The sequence below is a fragment of the Palaemon carinicauda genome, chromosome 9 (assembly GCF_036898095.1).
Source record: "Palaemon carinicauda isolate YSFRI2023 chromosome 9, ASM3689809v2, whole genome shotgun sequence".
NCBI lineage: Eukaryota > Metazoa > Arthropoda > Malacostraca > Decapoda > Palaemonidae > Palaemon > Palaemon carinicauda.
In genome coordinates this window covers 79468518-79492377 of record NC_090733.1, presented here as the reverse complement: position 1 = coordinate 79492377, position 23860 = coordinate 79468518, and the positions used below count along the sequence as shown (strand labels likewise).

Sequence of the window (23860 nt, the reverse complement as noted above, 5' to 3'; positions counted from 1 at the left end):
TGAAGATGATTTGTTAAGCAAAGAAGAGGTGGAAGAAATGCAAGGTGAATGTTTCGAAATAAATAGGTTACGTGAATGTATTTTAAATGGTATTAGGGTGGAAGAATGGCCGTGTGATTTGGAAGCGTATAAGAAAGTTGTTAAAAGATTTATTGTTTGTAAGAATATTGTGTATTTTTTGCATAGGGGAATGGATGAAGATTTATATGTTCCTGTATTTCCAATGCATGCAGCTGTAAGTATGTGTATGGTAGTGCATGACAGGTATGGGCATATGGGGAAGAATAAATTGTGGGAATGCATGCGAGAGAGGTTGTTTACGCCTGGGTTGAGTCAAATTTGTAGGGATGTAGCGACTACTTGTGAGGATTGTCAGAAGGGAAAGTATCAGAGCATGCATGCAAGTCCGCCTGTTCTGAGGTTACGTATGAAAGAGCCATTTGAGATGTTTGTGATTGATTGTGTTTCGTTGCCTGTGACTGCGAGAAGACATGTGGGAATGATTGTCATGGTCGATCATATGAGCAAGTTTGCGTATGCAGTACCCATCAAGAATAAAAGAAGTGAGACTGTAGCGAGAATGGTAAGTCAAGTGATGTTGCCGATGAGTGTGTGTAAGCCTGCGAAAATGTTAAGTGACAATGGTCCGGAGTTTGTTGGATGGGAGTTTGAGCAGATGTTAAGAGAATGGGGCATTGAACATGTGTATTCGACTCCGTATATGCCAAGTGCAAATGGTTTGGCTGAAAGGACTGTAAGAACTTTGACAGAAATTTTGCGGATGATGAGTACATGTGATAATGATTGGGATTTATATGTTGGGCGTGCGTTGTGGGCGTATAATGCGACGGTGCACAAGAGTACTGGTATGTCTCCGTGTAAGTTTGTGTTGAATTTTGAAAAGATAGTAAGACCGAGATTGAGTGTGTCCGAGAATGATAGAGATGTTTGGAAGAAAGCAAATGAGAGATTTGAAAGCTACAAAGTGGGAGAGAAAGTGTTAAAAGAAGTAATTGAAAAAGGAAGAATGAATGTCAATGAGGTACGTGATAAGTTTGAAGGTCCATATGAGGTGTTAGATGTTGGTTTTAGTGGGTTGAGTTATGTTTTAGGTAAGGTAAGTGTGGATGGTAGTGTGGAAAAGGTTAGGGCACACCACAATCAGTTGCGGAAATGGAAGGAGGTACCAAGATATATTCAGGAGAATGGTATGACTAAATGGCTAAAAACGAACAAGTATGAACCGAGTATGTGTGAGGCATTAGGTTTAGAAGATAAGCAATTGGTGTTAGTAGAGTATGGAAGGAAAAAGAAGTCTGAGAATTTTACTGGGGATAAAAGGCGGGAAAATTTAGTAGTTGTAGGCGGGAATCAGAATAAGCAGGACAAGGGTGTAAATGTACAGGTGAGTATGGAAGATAAATGTATTAATACAGATGAAACTTGGATGAGTATGAATGATACTTATAGTGTGTGTGGTTTTTCGTTAGATGAGGCAAGAGAACGTATGACGGACACGAGAATGAAAGATAGGAGAATGATAAGCAGTATGAATGATTCTTTTGTTAAAGTAGAAAATGGTTTAGATGTAATGGATGAATTGTTGACAGGAATTAGTGGGATTTTCGGGCCAGATGAAACTGAGGTAGATGAAATAGTGAATGATATCTTAGACGAGCAGAACATAGACGGGAATAGTAATAGTACGTTGAATGAAAACGACATGGAAGAAGTGAATGAGAGAGTGCAGGTATATGAAGGCCCAGTTACCCGAAGCCGAGGCCCTGTTCCTGATTGCGACTGGGTTATGAGAAAATAGGTAAGTTTTGTGTGAGGATTTGGCAAAGTAAGGGGGGAGGAATGTGGAGGATTAATTTTATTTTAATATATTTTTTGTTTGCCAAATCAAGAGAGAGAGAGAGAGAGAGAGAGAGAGAGAGAGAGAGAGAGTGAGAGAGAGTGAGAGAGTGTGTGTGAGTGTGTTTACTTAAGTTTTGTCAAACCGCAAGAGAAAGTGTTTATTTGCTTAGTTTTGTGTGAGAGAGAGAGAGAGAAAGAAAGAAAGTGTTTATTTGCTTTAGTTTTGTCAGAGAGAGAGAGAGAGAGAGAGAGAGAGAGAGAATTTCATGTGCTTTAGTTTTGTTAGATCGCGCGTGCGCGAGAGAATATGTGTGTATGTTCGTTTGTGTGTGCGTGTTTTGTGTGTCCGCGGTGCGTGCCGAAGAAAAGGGGTAATTAGCGAATGATTGTTTGAAGTTGGAAAGATTGTTGGTATATTTGAGGTTGTTTGTTTACATTTTTTTAGCTAGGATAGGGTGGTGATGAATGTCTTGGGCGAAAGCATTGGATCTCGAACGATAGAAGGAGTCGGTTCTGCATTTTTTTGTTCTTCTGAAGCCGGCTGTTTAGTGTTTTTATGTTCTGAGTAAGTACTGTTTTTATTCATTTTTGTTAGGCGCGTTCGTGAATGATAGAAAGTTTATTGTTTATCTTTGATTATAGTGCGATAGTTAAGTTAGTTAGGAGGGTTCATAAGTGTTTTTCTTTTTTTATTTTGGCAGGCCGCGATTCCTCCTTTGGGGAGAAGATTTATTTGAATTTGACTATTGATGACCTGGCTTACTTAAGGAACTTGTGTTTAGAATGCTCTAGTGGATTGATCAACTGTTGACGACCTGGCCTGTTTATTACAATTACGATTTCGATTGCTTATTGATGAGGATGATGATGACGATATAGACTGCCAAATTAAGTGAGGCAGTTATAGCAGCTTGTGCCAGTGTTACGTCTGCCAGGGAGTTGTGGCTTTGGCCGAAAAGGATTGTCGGCCCTAGTGTGGATAAAGAGTTCCACACATAAACAAATATTGATTTATTTCTGGGTTGTGGTATACGATTGGGTTTAATATTAAGTGATTTATTTTAGTGTGTGGGTAAGTGTCTTTCGGTACTGTGTGTGGGTAAGTGTTTTTCGGTACTGTGTGGGTAAGTGTTTTTCGGTACTGTATGTGGACTGACGGTGTTGGGTTTATGTAAAGGATATTATTTTTTTCGATTATTGGTGAGTTCTGTGTACCCACACACACAGCTATAATATATAAATATAAAAGTGCTATTTTTGTCTGTTTTGTGTTAAGTTTAATGATTTGTGTTCTGTTTTTGGTTGCGTTAATATAGTTTTAAGGCTATGTTTTGTTTTCATTTTCCTTCTGTCCAAGAGTCTAGTTTAAAGTAAAGTAAGGGGAAAGTTTGTGTTGTGGGATATTTTGGAAGTAAGAGTGATCAAGGGTGTGGGGGTTGTGTTTTGTATACATCCCGCTACAGTGACAGAGGAACTTCGGTTCCTCGTTGCGCTGACCCTCAGTGCTCTTGTAACACAGTACACAATGAACCTTCCGGTTCTCGTGACCTTAGTCATTATGAGTTTTACTCATATGTCAGAGAGTTTTCGGACTCTCGTTGTGTTGAGAGTTCGCGCTCAAACAACTTACACTACTGTGAACCTTCGGGTGATCGTAGCAATGAGTACTCTCCTTAGCGCCAAGAGTTTTACTCTTACGACAGAGAGTGTTTTCGGACTCTCGTCACGATGAGAACTTGCATGCGCGCAACCAACTTGACGCGCACGACCACTTTGGCGCGCACAACAAACTTGGTGCACACAACCAACGTGGCGCGCACAACCAACGAACAACTTGGCGCACACGATCAACCTTATGTGAGCTACACGCTCAACCAACACGTTTCTGCACACAATCAGTACCATGTTAAAGTGTGCGCGCGAACAACTCTACCCGCACGAACAGCTTAGTGGGTGCGTGCGAACAGCTTAGCGGGTGCGCGCGAACAGCTTAGTGGGTGCGCGCGAACAGCTTAGCGGGTGCGAGCGAACAGCTTAGATGGTGTGAGCGAACAGCTTAGCGGATACGCACAAACAGCTTAGCGGGTGCGCGCAAACAGCTTAGCGGGTGCGTGCAAACAGCTTAGCGGGTGTGCGCAAATAGCTTAGCGGGTGTGCGCAAACAGCTTAGCGGGTCAGCGTGAACAGCTTAGCGGGTGCGCACGAAGAGCTTAGCGGGCACGCGCGGCCATCTTGGCATCCACAACCAAACAGGAACTAGTGATGGGGATCCTAACCACGCGAGTTATGATAGAGTGGGCAATCGTGGTTCACGATCCTCTGTTGCTTCCCTTCCCGGGAACATGTCAGCCAGTAGAGGGTTCTCGCGATTTAACAGCCTCGTGAATCCAAACTCACCTCTGTTCGGTGGCTAACTCATCCCCAAACGAAATACCGTCTCCCTTTTTGACGGCAAGGGTTAACCTTCCTCCACCGAGAGACACCCATCAATCTCTCCAGTCTCATAAGCCCCCATCACCACAGAGACAACAGTCCCCCATGCAACTATGCCCAGATCCTATCCCTAAGGTTAGGCCTGTGGCAATCTTGCTTGCCTGCCGGGAAACCTTCCTCAGGCAAGAGGTTTAAGAAACCTGCCCAGGATCCTAAACCCAGGGATTTGTGTTTTCCTAAGGACCCTCCCTTCAGTACCTTGGGAGCCCACGACCCCTCATGGCTTCGCGCCTTATTCGATGTAATGCATCAAGGCACTGACAAGAGTTATTCCCCTTAGGAGACACTCTTAGGATCCCTTTCTTGCCACCTTTTGTCCCAGGGACCTCTCCTCCTTCCGATCCTAGGAGGAGTTCGGAGGGTTCTGCACCTGTGGGCCTGACTGGTAAGGGGAAACTGTTATTCCTTCACAAAAGACCATGGGAAGAGAGTGGGCAAGAACCCCAGGGTAGCCCCCTGCAGTTCAAGAGGCCACAGGCCAGACCCAAGGGAAAGAGGAAAAGGATTCGTCCTTCGCCTTCCATGGAGGATAGGGTGACTTGCTACAGGGACTCCTTCTGTCCCTCATTGGTCGAGATAGTGCCTAAGGAGGTACGACCTGGTACGGGGCATGATGTGCTCCCTCTGGCAGTGTCCTCCCATCCCACCTGTAGACCAACAGAGCTCTCCAGGCCCTCGTTGACCGAGAACTACCTACCCCGTAGCAAGGAACCTAAGGATTTATTCACCATCCCAAAATCCTCAGCCAAGCTTCATTCTTCACTGCCTCCTAGGCAGCCAGAAGCGAGCACCTCCTCGGTAGTCTCCCTATCCCCTGTCTATCCCGTTGACGACTACGACCCACTCCCCAGGCTCCTATGGAGGAGAATTCAGATGTGGAAGGGCAGAGCGATCCCGAGGATGACGCTTTGCCAGCAGCCGCTAGCCCTAAGCTAACGGAGGATGAGAGAAAGGAGTCAGAACCTGCCTTCTGGCAGGTCCTAGCCTGCATCTGATCCATCAATGGGCTACCAGATCCATCGGCAGCCCCTCTAGATGGAAAGGAAACGGTCCTTGACCAGTTCTACAGCACTCAGAAACCCCCGAGGATCAGTGCAGCTTTGCTCTGGTCAAAGGGTTTAAAGAGTGCCAGACAGAAGGCAGTGTCCCAGGCAACTGGGTCCACCTCTTCGCTCGCTCCGACTCATCCCCCAAGCTACTACCTCCTCTGTATGTGTTCCAGAGGAGGTACTACGAGATTCTCGGGGAGTCTCTCCTAACGCTGCCTCATTATCACACCATAGAGGCACTCTTAAAGGCCACACCCTTTGAGAAACTCCCGGTACTTCCAGTCTCCTTTTCGGCTTCTGAGATCCTTAACAAGGAGAAGGTGGTGAAGTACGCCATGCAGGCTGCTTCATGGCTTGACTTCTGGTTAGTATCTATAGGACAACTGATTCGGTCTAAGACCTGTCTCGGGAGTCCTTCAGGAAGATTTTGGAGACTTTCCTATTGTCTGGCACTCGGGCCATCAAGATTCTCTCCCACCAGGTAGTAAACCTTTGGGCTAACACTAACCTGAAGAGGAGGGATGCCGTCATAGGCAAGTTCCACAGACACCTCCCTCAGGCCGAAGTAGCGAGACTAAAGAATGCACCCTTCAAGGGCAATTCCTTGTTTCACCCCGAGGATGTCGAACGGGGGGCAGAGAGGTGGAGGAAATCCAGCCAGGACTCTGTTATCCAAAAGGTCTTAACAGCCAGACCTTACCCCTCTCAGCCACATCACAAACCACAGCAGAAACCGCAACCAAAAAGGGCTAGAGACCCAAAACAACAGGGTCAAAAGGTTGCAAAGCAAGCCTTTCGCAACAAGAAGTCCTTTCGTGGAGGAAAGGGAAAGAGGGGATCTGGCCGAGACTGGTCCCACTAGGGCAGGCAGTCCTCCCATTTGTCCACCTGTGGGGGGATGCCGGCAAAGCCGCTGGCAGAGGTGGCTTCACCACGGGGCCGAATCCTGGATGGTTGAGATGATTCATTCAGGGTATCGCGTCCCATTCACGCTCTCTCTCCCTCCACTGACTCGAGTTCAAACTCCATCAAACTCCAGTGCGAAGGGATCCTCACAGGAGTGTGCCCTCAGAGCAGAAGTCCAGACCATGTTGGAGAAGGGCGCTCTCTAGGAGGTCCTCAACGGGTCCCCGGTCTTTCACAGTTAACTCTATCGTGTGAGAAAGGCATCTGGAGACTGGAGACCAGTTATCAACCTCTCAACTCTGAACAGGTTTGTCGAGCAGACGCCATTCAGGATGGAGATGGCCGACACTGTCAGAGAAGGAATAAGACCACGAGACTTCATGTGCACTTCCAGATCCCAATTCATCTGTCTTCTAGGATGTATCTAAGATTCATGTTCAGCCAGAAGCATTACCAGTTCAGGGTACTGTGTTTCAGTCTTTCCACAGCACCCCAGGTCTTCACAAGAGTATTCACCCTAGTATCATCTTGGGCCCACAGAGTCAGCATCCATCTCCTATGATACTTGGACGACTGGCTGATTCTGGCACACTAGGAGGCGGCCCTTCTATGCCACCGAGACGAGCTTCTAAGGTTTTGCCAGGATCTGGAGATTGTGGTAAGCCTAGAGAAGTCTCATCTGCTTCCCTCTTAAGAACTGATATACCTAGGCATGCGCATAGACACCCTAAGGCACAAAGCTTTCTCATCAGTCGAGAGAATTCAGAGACTGAGGGAGATAGCACAGGTTGTCCTCAGTCAGGAAGAGCTCTCGTCGCAGTATATGCTCTGCCTTCTCGGTCACACCTCTTCCCTGATCCGACTGGTCCCCAACAGTCACCTCAGGATGAGATCCCTCCAGTGGCAACTGAAATCCCAGTGGAACCAGTACACTGATCCCCGGGATCAACTGGTCTGCATAGGACTAGAGGAACAGTCGGATCTCAGGTCGTGACTAGTGGAGCCGAACCTCTGCAAAGGGGTCGATCTTTTCGTCTCTCCCCCGGAATTGATGTTTTCTTTTTCAGGTGCATCAAAAGAAGGGTTGAGGGCTCACGTGCTGCACCATTACATTTCCGGCCAATGGTCCGAATCAGAAAGGTACCAGCACATAAATCTCTTAGAGATGAGGGCAGCCTTTCTGGCCCTCAAAGAGTTCCACCGGGTCCTGGCGGGGCCCTCCATGGTGTTGATTAGCGACAACACCACAGTAGTGGTTTATCTGAACAGACAGGGCAGTACCTTTTCACAGCAGCTGTGCCATCTTGCAGTAGAAGTACTCGGATGGGCAGAAGATAACTCTGTGACTCTATCAGCTCGCTTTAAACTGGGCAAGCGAAATGTGCTAGCAGACAAGCTGAGCAGAGGGACTTGGATAGTTGGCACTGAGTGGTCTTTGAATCCTCTGATAGCCAACAAAGTCCTGACTTTGTGGGGTTCCCTGACTGTGGATCTGTTCGCAACGGCCCTGAATTTCAGGCTCCCGTTATAGTACTCCCCAAGATGCTTCTCAACAATGGTGGATAAACGCTTACACGTTGCCCCTGTTCTGTTTGATGAGAAAAGTTCTCAACTAGGTACGAGCAAACAACAACTTACAAATGACTCTGATAGCTTCGCTATGGCATCTCGCAGAATGCAAAATGGTCAATTTTCTGTGATTGGTGTCGTGGAAGGTGTATCTCACTCCTCGATGCCTCAGTTCCAACTATAGCGGAGTTTCTTGTATACCTTCGGGATGAAAAGCTTCTCTCGGTCTCGGCAGTCAAAGGCTACCGCTCAGCATCAAGTCTCGCCTTTAGATTGAAAGGAGTTGATATTTCCTCCTTTTTGGAACTTTCTTTACTCATTCGCAGTTACGAGCTTACTTTTCCCTAGGCAGAGCTAAGACCTCCCCCTTGGAACGTGGTTCGGGTCCTCAGGTCTCTGAAGGGCCCCCCCGTGTGAACCATTACGCCAGGCCTCTGATCGCCACCTCACATGGAAAACTTTGTTCATGCTTGCTCTGGCTTCAGCCAAGAGAGTCGGCGAATTTCATGGCCTATCTGCTGATGTCTTCCACTCTAGGAGATGGGGGGAAGTAAACCTCAACTACGTCCCTGAGTTCGTAGCTAAGACTCAAAATCCGGGTGTGCTGGACTCCAGGTTCGGCCCATTCCGGATAGAGAGTCTTCGTTCTATAACCGAAGATCCAGACCAACTGTTGTTATGTCCAGTAAGGAGTCTGAGATGTTACTTAAAAAGAACAACAACAGTTCGCCCCGTTAGCATGGGGAAGGTCAAGAGGAGGGTCATAGAGGTATACTATTTCTTCTTGGATAAGGAAAGTGATTGAATACGCTCACAATCCAGAACCTACTCTATCCAATCGACCCAGAGCTCATGACGTCACGGGTATTGCAATGTTACTGACATTCAAGAAGTGTTTTTCTTTGGCACAGGTAATGCAAGCGGGTGTGTGGAAGTATCAGACGACCTTCACTGCCAACTACCTGAAAAACGTAACCCACAGGAGCATGGAAACATTTCCCGTTGGTCCTGTGGTGGCCACACAACAAGTGATCTAATGCCTCAAGGTCCTTAGTGGACAAGTAGCAGAGGGTTGAAGGCTGAGGTTACCCGGGTTAGTCTGGGGTGAATGAGAAGAATGTCTGGCTCCCTTCTTCCTTTCACCTTCTTCCCCCCTGGGGAAACAGCTCCGCAAGATTGCAGCATAGCTGACCTCACCCCTCTGCAGATAAGATTCATTTCCCTTGTGCATCCTGAGTATTAATATATGCTTTGTTACGTCACCAATACCTCTTGAGGGAAGGTATTGGGTATGTCTTAGAACTCATGCTTATCTTCGAGTTCCTACGTAAAGACAAATCCCTAGCCTCTCTCACACAAGCTTTTGCAGGCCGCTATCAGTGTGCTACCTTGTAACTACTTTGATTTTAGCGAGGGTAAGGTTCCTACTAATTAGATCAAAAATAGATTAGAGAGAACCCCGGGTCATAGCCAAGGCCAGTTGGTAGGACTTCCTCCCTCCTAAGAGTAATTCACCCTACAAATAGTGTAAGGTTTGTATCTGTGTCGGAACAAATAACAAATTTGGAAATAATATGCCTTTTTCCTAACATACAAACTTGGAGCTATTTATACAAATTGGCCCGCCACCCTGTCCCCCTAGAAGTCCTGCCAGAAAGCAAAAGTGGTTACTCAGCTGACAGATGTGAGTGAGCAGGGTAGCCAGTCTACCCCAACCCCCTTCCGCTAACTAGAGGATGGGTGTAGTTATCCCTCACTAAAATTGTCTTAGCTAGTTTTCAATGTTGCCAAAAGTAATACCGTATAAATAGCTCTAGGTTTCTATGTTTGAAAAAATACAAATTATTTCTAAATTTATTTTGCTGGGATTCAACGTCATGCTCCATAATTTGCACCATGCAGTAATTTTAGCTATATCTCTATAGCCAAAATGCCCACCAGCAGAAATGACCTGCCTCGGAATAACCGTGGTTGGCGTAATATCCTATCAATCCTTGTTTGCCAACTGTTATACTTGAATGAGTGGATGAGCAACTTTGTGGAGTAATGAAAGTTGTGATGTGGAAGTAAAGCCTCCGTGAATCTTGATGAAGTCACTGGCAGCAGGGTGATGGATTGAGTTTAAGGCAATGGACACACTGTCTCTTTGGGTTCTACTCCTGATGACAGGTGGTTGATCTTACTAAAATTAGTATGGGCTGGGGGCGGGTCACTTGCCTTAGTTAGATGGGCACTGCACATCACAAGGAACTGGCTATCCTTTGATGTATCTAGCCAATGAATCCTCTATAAATTTAGTCAGTCATGGATAGAGAAGATGAAAGAAAGGGGACCCCGTCCCGGGTGTAGTCGAAAGCTAAGAATCTCCTGGTTTATAAATACTAAAGAAAAATTTAAAATAGGTAATTGGAATGTTAGAACCATGAATCAGATTAGGAAGTTACAGCAAATGGAAAGTGAATTTATGAAATATAGTTTGGGTATCTGGGACCAAAGTGTTAAGGAAACTTTAGAGAAAGGTAATTTATATATATACTCAGGAAGATCAGATGAAGCTGAAAGAGGGTGGGTAGGAATAATGATGACACTGTGAGCAGAAAAGGCATTAACCGAGTAGAAAGCTATAAATAGTAGATTGCTATGCCCCAGCAAATGATTCCCCAAAAGAAAGGAAAGATAAATACTATGAAGAATTGCAGAATGAAATAGATGATATCTCAGAGATAGATATGAAATTTGTGATTGGCGAATTCAGTGCTAAAATTGGAAGGAATAATGAAGGGATAGAGAATGTGATGGGTGTAAATGGTCATGGCGAAGTTGAAAACGAAAATGGACCACATTTCATAAGTTTCTGTTCAGTAAACAATCTTGTCATTGGAGATACTCTTTTTCAGCACAAGAACATCCACAAGTATACTTGGACATCACCATGTGGCAATTACAAAAATCAAATAGATCACATTACCATTAATAAATAGAAAGGTTTTCAAGGAATTGATAAAACCTACGAGGTAGAGCATGCAAAATATTCCAGTATTGATAGTGAGGTCAAAAGAAAAGCCAGGAATGACTGAAAAGAATATTTAGACAGTAAAGCAGATGAAGCTGACAAAGCTAAGAATTCAGGAAGTGGCTATGAAAATGAACCGACTCCCATACTACTTACTTGATTATTTTCTAGAATGTGGCATGAAGAGGCAAAACCTGATGAATGGGAGCTAGGAGTGTTGGTGAAAACGACAAAAAAGGAGACCTGACTGATTGCAATTATTACAGAGGCATCACACTTACGTCAGTTATGAAAATATATAGTATGCTTATTCTAAAGAGACTAGATAAAGTTTTGATGAAAATTTGAGAGATAAACAAACGGGATTTAGAAAAGGCAGAAATTGCACTGACCAAATTTTCATTTGAGACATGTCCTAGAGCAATGCGTAGAATATAGAAATCCCTTTTGATGGCCTTTGTGGACTATGAAAAAGCCTTTGATAGCATGCACTGACCAATTTTGTGGAGAGTCTTGCATTATTATGGAATTCCTCTTAAATATGTAAATTTGGTTAAGTCTGTTCATGAGCATAACAAGGACAAGAGAGAGTGAGGCCAGAAGGTTCGCCCCTAGGTGTTAGAACTTTCTCTTCCCAGAGAGAGCCCGTTCATCAGCCAATGGTCAGCAATATTCCTACTTTCGGGGAGAATTGCCTACAAAGGGAGCAGATGTTGGTCACTTTTCCCCATCCAAAATTAAACTGTAAACTTTTTATGAATAAGTTCCCACTTGTTTTCTCTCCTTTTACACCCTGGTTTTCAGTCCCACTGTATGTATTATACCAATATCGTAACCTCGGAAAGTCGGATATAACATCTAATTTTTGTCAAAAATTCTGATCCATGCAAGTTTTGCCAGCAACATGGAATCATCCCTTCAGCTGTTATATGCCTGATCGTACGAAAGGCGTGTATTTAGAAAAGTTAATCAGTGGGCTTATAGCAATAAAGTAAAGGTAACTATTAAAAGAATTTTGATGGAAAGGGTTCATGTAGAGGTGATGCATAAACTGCTTAGTGGATTACTTCCTTCAAATTTCCTTAAAGCATGGCTGTATCACCCATAACCTTGACTAAAAAAAAACGAACATTGATTTAATGTAGGTCTCATTGCTTTGAGGTTACAGAAAATTATTGCCAAGACTAGGTGCCTTTTGAGGGGTCCATCATTGCCATTTGAGTGAATAAATCAAAGTTTGGGAGCTAGAAATGTTATATAGGATCTGTGTCTTGTGTGTAGATGTATGCTGATATAGAAAAGACCAAAAAGTTTTGATTCTAATTGGGGATTAACAAAGGTGTATTAATACTCTCAGGCCCAAGAAAAATAATTTTATCAAGCTGGAGCAGCAATGAAAATGTTTTTAGAAATTTAATTGGTAATAGGACTCGAAACACTCTTTAGATCTTGATACAGGTACATATAACCAGAACATCGAGAGACAATGACCAGTTATAGAGATGTGTTCTCCGTTGGGGAGTATAAAAGTAATGTTTTAAATGATACCCTCACTATATACATTAATTCACCAGATAAAAGTATCTTTATGGTCAATTTTTAAACCAAATATTCTTTTTTTTTTTTTGTATTTGACTGTTTTAGTTATGCAATTATATTATTTCAACAGTACAAAAGACACGAACAGCTCCACAACTTCATCTTGGAAGAAGCTACAGTATACCTTCACCTGAGAGTAGAGAGTGGACTCCAATTAATAGTCCCCATAACAACATAAACACCTTGGTCTTCCACCTCTTAGACTTGGGTAAGGAACAATTGAAATCTGTTACATGGGCCAATGTTTTGATTATATGTTTGTATGTGAAACCGTTTTGAGATTGAAAGGGCTATTCCAGGTGGATGAAACCCAATGGTAAGTAAAGAATAAGACCTGGAATCCTAGGGTAGGTTATGTTGGTGTGGGTATGCTATTTAAAATCCCTTTGTTCTTACACGAATACAAACCTTCGACCATTAATATGAGAATTGATTCAAGCATAGCTATTATTACGCCCTTAAGTCACACTTCCCTGACAATTCAACCACCTACAAGTTTGAAAATAAGACAGTATTAGGAGGAAGAACAAGTTCTCTCTCCCAAAATAGAAAATGTAATCCTTTACTTTTTAATCCACTCACTCACGAGCAATATGTCTCAGATTGCACATGGGGTTTGAAAACAGAATCATTGTTTATCAAGCAATATGTCTCCTATTGTGCAAGAGGTTTGGAATCAGAATCATTGTTGAATGTGCTGCTTTGCACACACCACCCTCCCTGTTAGATCGGAAAACCTGCCTCATTAAGTCTTATCAGTGATCAGCATATTCTTGATATACAGACACAACAGACCACTCTTCATACGTGCACAAAACAGCCAACTCTCACTTTAGTGGGCTTAATATTAGTGTTCCTGTGGTGTATATAAAAGCACATTCCTACATAAGTGCATTTAATAATATCATGTTTAAAACAAGCGCTCGTAATAATAGGGCACTTAACCCTGGCGCACAGAGTGACAGAGCTTCATGAGATCCCATTGATCTTCATCGGCCTCCTATAGAAAGATCTTCCCAAGGGAAGATATATCCTTATGTCCCAAATGCGTGAAGCCATTGCACTCATGCGTTCAATGACTGCAAAGCTACCAAAGATGTCAAACACACTCATTTGTAGCACACTTTTTCCCAAATGGACAGAAGATAGCAAATAAAGAGGTGCTCCAAGTCGTAATTTCCGCACATATTCAGCATAGATTATGACATTTACTAAATAGAGGGAAGCTACTCTTGTAAAAGTGACTATTTGTACCTCCAAGTGGCCTTGGTCAAGACACATAGTCAGATAACTTCATAACACTAAGGGATGGAAGAAAATGGGGCAACTGCTCTTCCCCTATTGAAGGATTAGTCCTTTTAAGACTAATCAAGAGGACTTTCATAAAGTTGTTCCTACTATTTCTCTCCCCATGGAAGAGACAGTGTTGGTTAATCCATAGCCAAGAACAAATAAAGAAACGGTGAGAGTCCTTGATACATTGCTCTCACCTCAGATATTGGCGATCATGCACATCTAGAGGAGCTCCACCACACATATGTGCTATCTCACCTGTTTGCACACCCATTAGAATGATACTAGGCATTCTACAAGGTGTTCACATGCTCTTAAGCGAGCTCCATATCACATGTTCACAATCATACGCTGACTCAAGATTGACCAAGCACCCACTCGCCTGCTCACGGTCAATTATGCCCCCTCTCATTTGCTCACTGTCGATCATGCGCCTTCTCCCCTGCTCGCTGTCGATCATGCACTTTCTCACCTGCTCTCAATCAATCATGCACCCCTTTGCCTGTTCGTAATTGATCGCTCACCCTCTTGTGGTATTTAGAGCTCCATTTTATGGACACACCTCCACTAGCACTTTCTTTTATTTTTGGTATTAGCATGGGTTGCGTCTATTTTTTTGCACTCATTTGTATAACTTAGAGCATCACATGCTGGTGTGCTCCTATCAATTACTATGCAAGCTCACTTACCGGTTGGCATGTGATATTCTATTCTTGATGCACTCACCCCCTTCAATACTGGATATACATGGGATAGATGATAAAGACACAAGCAAGTGCACCAATTACATACCTCGAATGGTTTGGCGTGAAACAAGGTTCGATTGCTTCCGCCAGTGATGATTCTCAGAACGCTGATGATTCCAGAGATGGAGAGGAAGATGCAACAAATTGATATGGAAATTAAATTATGCCCATTGGCTCCAAAGTCCTACTCATGTTTTGAGGGACATGGTTTTATTTGTCAAGAGAACTAAACCGTACATTATCCATATAAAAATTTAGAAAAATAAAAGAGGTTAAAAATATATTTATTATATTAAAACTTTTCAGAAAGGGAATTCTAATTGGTTATCCTTAGAAATGAATTTTATTTATGTCTTGTTGAAATTATCAACTTCGATTGAAGTAAACAAGAATTGCTGATTGATACAAAAGTAACTTTTTTCCATATTTATCAGACCTAGTGAGTGGACCATAAAGTTGACTTGATTTAACATTCCATAGAATCCACTTCATAATGCCGTAAATGTACTCCTTGGTGATAGACTGGGCTTTGGTGCTAGATCTACACCTGCAGAGGCATAGGCATAGGCATATATTGAAAATTGCAGACTGTTACCACTCGAGTTTTTCTATGGTCGGCCCTTTTCAGAGTTCTGAAACATCATTAGAGCATTTTCAATCTAAGCAACCACCTCCCAATCCGATGTCTCCCGAAGGTGTTGCCTGTTCATAAGGGACAGAAGGCCCTTTTTCTTTTTATCAGAGGTTTCCAAATAAAAGGATAGCAAAGATTCCAGTAAGAGGGCTAAGAAATCATCTGACTCATCTAGGTCTTTTCCTAGGAGAGATCCTAACTTTCTTTCTTCTTCTCGTTCACTACTTACATGCAACACCTTTTAGTTTCCAAAATAGGGAAATTAGATTCAACTTTTTAATCCCTGGCACCTTTTCTTCCTGCCACGTACAGCATTCGAACAGGCAGGCATGAAGCAGCACAATTCCTCTCCAGAGAGGAGCGGCCTTGCCTGGGGTGAGGATTCCCCTGACTCCATAGGACTGTTGCTGGAAACAGCCGGTCTGGATTGCACTGAATCCAAGGAGGAGGAATCTGAGTCTTCCTGATCAGGAGAGTTACCAACTTTGGTAAAGCCCATAGATCACCATTTAAAGGCAGAAAAGCTGCAATAAGCAAGCTGTGCCATTCTTAACTCCCCTTGTCTGAGCTGGCTAAGGAGACTTTCAACATGGTTGATATGCAGGTATTGGATCAGAAAGATTCCCCGATAGCAGGCCAGTCATGTACAATCCTGTCACTTGCTTTACTGTGGCAGAGGTGTTATTACACAACATAGGACTCTTATTCCTCTCCTCTACCTCTGGACCCAGCAGTCTCTACCCTGACTGGATCCATTTCAGTTGAGAAACTAGCTGTTCAACACATTGTCTTTGGCTTCAGATGCTGTAACATAAAAACCATTGCCTCCTTGTTGGACCACTGGTCAAGTACCATGGCATACTTGGCCTTGAACTCAGGTCTCTCTGGTTCAAAAGCTGTGGAAATTTGGGTTCACCAGCATCTAATCAGTGGCCCAATTGAATTTTAAAGAATGAGCTGTGGTCACCTCTAAGTTTGCAAGGCAAGTAGACTAAAGGGAGGTACAGAACCTCAGGAATTCCTAGGTTAATGGCCTAGAACAAGAAGAACTGGAGAAAATCCAATCAGGATTCACTTTTCCATTCACTAGTACCTTTTAGGAGCCTTCAACTTTTCACCTCCAATAATTATACAAGGTCATCTTATCCCCCTAGACGAGCTTCCGGATCATTGCCCAGACAAGAGACAAGTAGACATAACCACAGAACCATATTATTGGTGTCTCGAAAGCATTCTGATTCTGGTCAACAATTTTGCCAACGAAGGGGGCAGAACTAGAATCATCGGGAAAAAGGTAGGCATGGCCCTCAATCACGATAAGGCTGACAACTCCTCCACTCAATGACCTATGGTAGGGGGATGCCTGGCACAGAAATGGATGAGGTAAGAGTTTCGCAGGTCAGAGCAGTGGACAAGGAATATATTTCGATTCAGATACCAACTCCCATTCACCAGATTTCCCCCTTCCCTCATTCCAATTTCAATGGCATGGTCTTGTTATCAATTATGAATAGAGAAAAAGCCTTGCCCTTCAGTTAGAGGTGCATACTATGCTGTTAAAGAGCACTCTAGAGGAAGTTCAAGATGAGTCCCTGGGCTGCTTCTGCCGGCATTTTTTGGTCAAAAAAATGCCTTAGGACTGGAGATTAATAATCGCTCTTTTAACCCTAAATAAGTTCACCTATCGGATTCAATTCAGGATTGAAACCCCCCAGCACAATCAGACATGCTCTAAGGAAGAACAATTTTATTTTATCACTTGATCTCATGGACGCATACTTCAAGAAAGTATCTACATTTTCTCCTATGGATTGAAGTCTTTCAAATCAAATTGATTTGCTTTGGGTTGTCCACGGACCACCCTATATTAACTCGGGTGTTCCAGACCTTCCTAATTGGCCACTCAATTGTACCGATTAACGACAATGGAACCGTAGTGACATATGTCAGCAAGGAAGGGAGTACAGTATCACGATTTCTGGGCAGTCCTCAAAGTGGTAATCATCTCACCCCATTTCATTCCAAACAAGAAGAATGTTATAATGGACAAGTTGTCAGGGTCAGATTATTGGATCAGAGTAGTCTTTACATCTCCATCCACAGCTAGGCTTATTACCTTACGGGGTTCCCAGACAATAGATGTGTTTGCCACAAACCTGAACAATAAACGGCCAGTTTATTGCTCACTAGTGTCAGACGCGGTAGCAGTGCTTGAGGTTACATTCAAGCACCCCTGGGGTGGCTTCTATTGCTTTTCCACCTTTTGTCTTTTTCGAAGGGTGATAAACAAAGTGTAATGATCCAAAAATTGAAAGTTGACTTTAGTAGCTCTGAAATTTTCTCAAGCAGATTAGTACCCAGACCTGCTACTCCTAGTAGAGAAACCGAGAGGGCTTCCACCTAAGTACAAGCTGGTTTGTCAACCCAACCTGCAGAGGTTCCACAACCTAATGAAGTCTCTATCACTTCATGGGTGAAAGTTATCAAGTCCATCTTCTATAAGAGGGACTTTTTGCACGAGTGCAAGACTCGCCAGTATACCTCAGGAAGTCCTCCTGCTGCTGTTTCAAGTAGGGGGATGCCTATCAAGCCATTGAGCAAGGTGTTAGCACTACAGAACCAAAGCGTAGATGGTAGAAGTATTTCAGAATGGATACCACCTCCCATTCATTGGCTTTCACCCGCACCACCCTGCCCCCTCAGTATTGGAATCATTCTGGTCTTATCACCCGACTTCCAACAAAACCTTTGCCCATCAGGTATACTTGAAGAGAATGCTGGAGAAGAGCGTGCTGAAGATCTATTCTTTGCGAAGAAGTCAGTTGTGGATTGGAGACCAGTCATTGATCTCTCCTTGAGAAAGTTTGTCCTGCTGAATTCTTTCAAGATGAAAGGGTGAGTACCATTTGATCAGCCATCAGTAGGAACAAATTCATACTGTCTTTGGATGTAAAAGGCACAAACTTTCAGATTCCAATCCATATGTCCTACAGAAAGTACCTCCACTTTATCGTCAAGGGAAGTTGTACCAGTTCAAATTTCTTTGATTTTGAGTGGCTACTGCACCCAAGTGTTCACTGTGGGTTTCACAATAGTTTCAGCTTGTGCTGACACTAACAGTATTCATCTTCTTTGAGACCTGGATGACTGACTTATCCTGTCCTCCTACTGCAGGCAGTTGCCTCAACACCAAGAAAGTCTTCTTATATTCTGCTACAGGCTGAGGATCATGGTAAATCTATAGAAGTCCAGTGTCACGTCCAAGCAGTGGATGGGAAACCCAAGAATGTTGATAGACACAACAGCAACCATTGACTTCCCACCAAACACCATCATCAGTACACTTAGGAAGGAAATGCTACTTTTTCTCGCCTAGTAAGAACTACTGACTCGGCTGGCAACAGCTGCTCAGACATACCTCGTCTGTTGAGAAGCTTGTTCCTCACGGATGTCTCCTCTAGTTATGTCTGAAGAGACAGTGGTCAGCTACCAACGATCCATCATACTATCCTGTTCCAGGGCAGGAGGAAGTACGTGACAGCCTATCATGGAAGGCGGAAGACAAGAACCTCATCAAAAGCGACTCTTCTGAAGTATCCTGCAGATATGCAGCTGTTCATAGACATGTCAAAGAAAGGATGGGGTGCACACATGAAAATTCAGACCACCAGAATTTGCTGGTATGATGAAGAAAGGGTCCTGCACTCCGGTTCCTGCAAGTATTCCATCACTGCAGGGTAGGTCACTTGGTAGCTTTAACTAACAGGATATGACTAGGGACTTACATCAACAAGCAAAGATATAGTGTTTCACAGCACCTTTACTAGCTGGTAAAGCAACCTCACACATGGGTACTCAGTAATTCAGTGGAGCGATATGCAAGATTCATTCCAGGCAAGAGGAATGTAATAACTGTCAAATTCAGTTACCAACCACAAATCATAGAAGCAGTATGTTCCCTTCATCCACTAGTAGTGAAGAAAATTTTGATTGTAAGGCTCTCCGGTGATTTATATGTTTGTCTGTTGAGAAGCTTGTTCCTCACGGATGTCTCCTCTAGTGATCCCTTCAGTTATGTCTGAAGAGACACTAGTCATACTATCCTGTTCCAGTGCAGGAGGAAGTACGCGACAGCCTACCATGGAAGGCGGAAGATGAGAACATCATCCAAAGGACTCTTCTAAAGTATCCTGCAAATATGCTACTGTTCATGGACATGTCAAAGAACGGATGGGGTGCACACATGAAGGTCTAAACCACCAGAATTTGCTGGTCCGATGAAGAAAGGGTCCTACACTCCTGTTCCTGCAAGTATTCCATCGCTGCTGGGTAGGCTGCTTGGTCGCTTTAACTAGCAAGACATGACTAGTGGCTTACATCAACAAGCAAAGATGTAGTGTTTCACAGCACCTTTACTAGCTGGTAAAGCAGCCTCACACATGGGTACTCAGTAATGCAGTGGAGCGATATGCAAGATTCATTCCAGGCAAGAGGAATGTAATAACTGACAAGTTAAGTTACCAACCACAAATCATAGAAGCAGAATGTTCCCTTCATCCACTAGTAGTGAAGAAAATTTTGATTTTGAGGCTCTCCAGTGATTAATATGTTTGTCTGTTGAGAAGCTTGTTCCTTACGGATGTCTCCTCTAGTGATCCCTTCAGTTATGTCTGAAGAGACACTAGTCATACTATCCTGTTCCAGTGCAGTAGGAAGTACGCGACAGCCTACCATGGAAGGCGGAAGATGAGAACATCATCAAAAGGACTCTTCTAAAGTATCCTGCAGATATGCTACTGTTCATGGACATGTTTAAGAAAGGATGGGGCACGCACATGAAGATCCAGACCACCAGAATTTGCTGGTCTGATGAAGAAAGGGTCCTGCACTCCTGTTCCTGCAAGTATTTCATCGCTGCTGGGTAGGCTGCTTGGTCGCTTTAACTAGCAAGACATGACTAGTGGCTTACATCAACTAGACAAGATGTAGTGTTTCACAGCACCTTTACTAGTTGGTAAAGCAGCCTCACACATGGGTACTCAGTAATGTAATGGAGCGATATGCAAGATTCATTCCAGGCAAGAGGAATGTAATTAATGATAAGTTCAGTTACCAACCACAAATCATAGAAGCAAAATGTTCCCTTCATCCACTAGTAGTGAAGAAAATTTTGATTTTGAGGCTCTCCATTGATCAATATGTTTGTCACCCAGTTCAACAAAAAGCTCTAGATCATCTGCTCCCCAGTGCCAGACCAATCAGAGTCTCTAAAGGACACTTTTAAATATATATGGGGCAGCACCGACGTCAATGCTTTTCAGCCATTCTGCTACCTTTGTAGAGTATTCAAGTGTGTTTTGATCACTCTGAATATCAGAGTAACCGATGGCTACCAAGTGACCAAATTCCAAAGGGTTCCCAAACCTGCGGACGCTCCTGGTCTAGGTACAAAGAGAACTACTCCTATGGCCCAACTTGCCTTGCCAGCTTCACCTTCGGAGGTACCACAACTTGTTTGTTTGTTTTTAGATTGTTCTACCTTATGTAATACATGGGCTCTTTTTAAATAACACAATTTGATTACACCCCTGTCACTTTATGAGTGAAGACAATTCACCAAGCACTGCACAGGAAAAGTCTGGATTATCAGCGTAGATCCTCTCCAGATGCCAAGCAAAGTGTTCCATCTTTAGCGAATGGCATTGTAGAGAGGTTTTTTTCTCTGATCAGAGTCTCTCTGCAACTGATAGTTGATTTTCCCTTCTTCTTTAGCCAGGAGAACCTCTCAGTCTGCGATGAAAAATTATCACTCGGCCTTGAGCCAGGTCTTTTAACTGAAGGGCTTAGACCTTTTCTGTTAGTGGGAGTCCTTTTATGACCATTAGAGCTACGAGCAATTTTTTCCTCCTAGGGAACTCAAGGTACTGTGGGAGACGTCACTCGAGTTCTTAGGTCCCTCAAGAGGCTCTGATACGAACATTAAAAGCACGTATATAGAGTATAGTATCGTAGTTCTATTACTAAAAAGATTGGTTCATTAATATTGATATATGATTTCAACGTTTTTTGAAGTGGTTCCAGCTACATAATAGCAGTTAAACAGTCGAATGTCTGTAAGCAGGGAAACATGGAATTGTGTATTTGAGATATTTGCCTCAGAACGTGTTATGAAAGGGGAGACTGATTCTTTCTTTTTTATTTATGTTTAAATATTCTCTATGCTTTCAATGTAAGTCAAAAGGTAAAGGTTTATTTTGTGTTATTCAATCATCACACTAATTAACCAATAGACCATTGATAGATGGTATTCGAAAACCTGTCAATTATTCACGCTTAAATTCAAATTATAATCAGTTTCAAAGCTGTGTAGTTCAAACAAGCTGGACTCAGTGTATCAAACTCCGAAATTGTATAAATTACACCTGCCTGTTTTTATCCTTTGAATGCTATACTTGTCTTTATATAAAAAAGACTTCACTCCTGGTACTTTGAGAAAAACAGAAAGCAGTATCATGGTTAAGAAATAGTTAGCGAGATTGCATTGCCTTCAATTCATTTTGATACCTCCCTTTTCCTTCATGAAATGAATGGATTATTCCACAGATTTTTGCATCACTGTTGTGTTGTAAATTTTTACAGTAAAGTTTGCTCTATTATTTTATTATATCCTTCAAGGGACATTGGTGTCAATGCACCTCATGCTGTGCACTAAGTTAAGGGTTTTCACAGTTTCCCTGTGGCCCTTACCTACATGCTCTTTTTAGCCTTCTACTTTGCCTTCGTTCCAACTGCCTTTCTAGCAACCTTCTCTATGACATATATATATATATATATATATATATATATATATATATATATATATATATATATATATCAAAGCTGGTAACAGGGATAGAGGCTGTGAGATTCAACTGACAACAGTTTAAAGATAAGTTAAGATTTTCATTATTCATGTTTTTATTTTAGAAGTTTACACCTCAGTTCGGTTAAATACTGGGTGATAAACAGTATAGTGTTGAGCATATATTATCTGTGAAAGTCCAGTAACTCAAAAATTCTCATGGAAGTGAGATTGTTCTCAAAATATTTTTTGGCGAGATGGTCAGAGATTTTGTCATTACTATACATAATTGCCTTATGTCAGTTTACTATCGGGTTATTCTAGATATACACATATTTCTCGAAAGGTAAATTCTCAAAATGTCTTATCAGTGATGCTGTATTTAATATAAGATTAAATATTATAATTTCATGGGTCATATATAAGAAACACTAGGCCTTATAGCCATAGAATGCCATATATCTGCTATCATCATCATCATCATCATCATCTGCCATATATCTGCTCTCATCATCATCATCATCATCATCTCCTCCCACGCCTATTGACACAAAATCCTCAATTAGTTTTCACCAGTCGTCTCTATCTTGAGCTTTTAAATCAATACTTTTCCATCTTATTAGACCTAGACTCCCAGGTTCAATGGAATATAACATAAACTAACCGATTTACAAAACTAAGTTTAAGTAACTTTATAAACGTTATCGTTTTACCTAACATCGAATGTTAGCAAGTTGTATTGTATAGAACAGGTTTAGGCAGAAATTTAGTCTCTTGAGAGGGTTTGGAATGTACAAGTTTATTTAACCTTCGATGCATAAATTAAAAGAAAATTTACCGTGTTCCATCCCTCCGTCATTCAAGGATTTTATTCTTGCAGAAAGAAAATCATTTACATCTTCAGGTTAGAAAAGAGTTCTACTTCGCGTTGTATTCATATAACTGATATCTTATGAAAACTGAGATTGGAGGTGACACGCTGTGCATTACAAGTATAGTTGTAAGATAACTTCTAACTGAGAAATTTTTCACTGCTTCTTTTTATAATAGGAAGACATAACTAATTCTCAGTCATCACAAGAAGTTACTTTTAGCGAAGTCATTTTCTTGTAGTCAGGTACAAGAATCTTGTGTCAGTCACCTTTATACTAATATGTTGTTTTCATAAGAGAAGAAATATATATCAAATAGAATTAATAATTGAGTAAGGTTGCTACATTTTCCTAAAATAGTCTCAATGGCAGGTGTCCTAAAGAAAAAAAAAAGAACTTCACGTGACTGGTTCCTATATTTCATATTAAAGGGATGATGTTTAGAATAAGTCTGATTACTAGAGTTTTGTTGGTATTGGGTTTGAATAGGTAATTACCATGTATGCTACTTGAAATTGTGAAAGATAGACTTGATAATGCACAGTAAAATAATTTCTTCCTGTTCACTTACTTTAATAATATTGAATGTTTTTATATAAAAAATTAGATGTCGGGAAAGGATCTTCCTAGGTTCGCTAAAAACAGTAACAACAGTACCTATTGTAAGTATGAGTTCGATTTCAGTTGTAATAACAAGACCGTTCTATTATTCTGGAGGTAAGTAAATCAAAACATCCATAAGAAATTTCTTAGAATAGAATAATCCTCAGGAGTAAAAATTCTATATCTTTATTAACTCTTTGTGTTACAGGTATGAATTTCTGAAGATTCAATCATATGCATGACTAGAATGTACCCCTACAATTAACTGGAAATCTCTGATAATATGTCAAGTGATGAATGACAAACTCTGTTTTTGAAAAGTTGGAAATCGGAAATATTTAGTCGAAAGATGAAAAGTTTGGAGAAACTATGAAATATTATA

General features: G+C 42.2%; 1 long non-coding RNA gene across 1 annotated transcript in view; it reads left to right on the top strand.

The window, feature by feature from the left end:
* The window catches only part of LOC137646800 (uncharacterized), a 37084-nt gene extending 13224 nt beyond the window's left edge, over positions 1–23860 (top strand). Inside the window, exons 2-3 of the long non-coding RNA XR_011045458.1 lie at positions 12560–12697; positions 23687–23860. This is a non-coding gene — a long non-coding RNA (uncharacterized lncRNA). The remainder of the gene's footprint in view (positions 1–12559; positions 12698–23686) is intronic.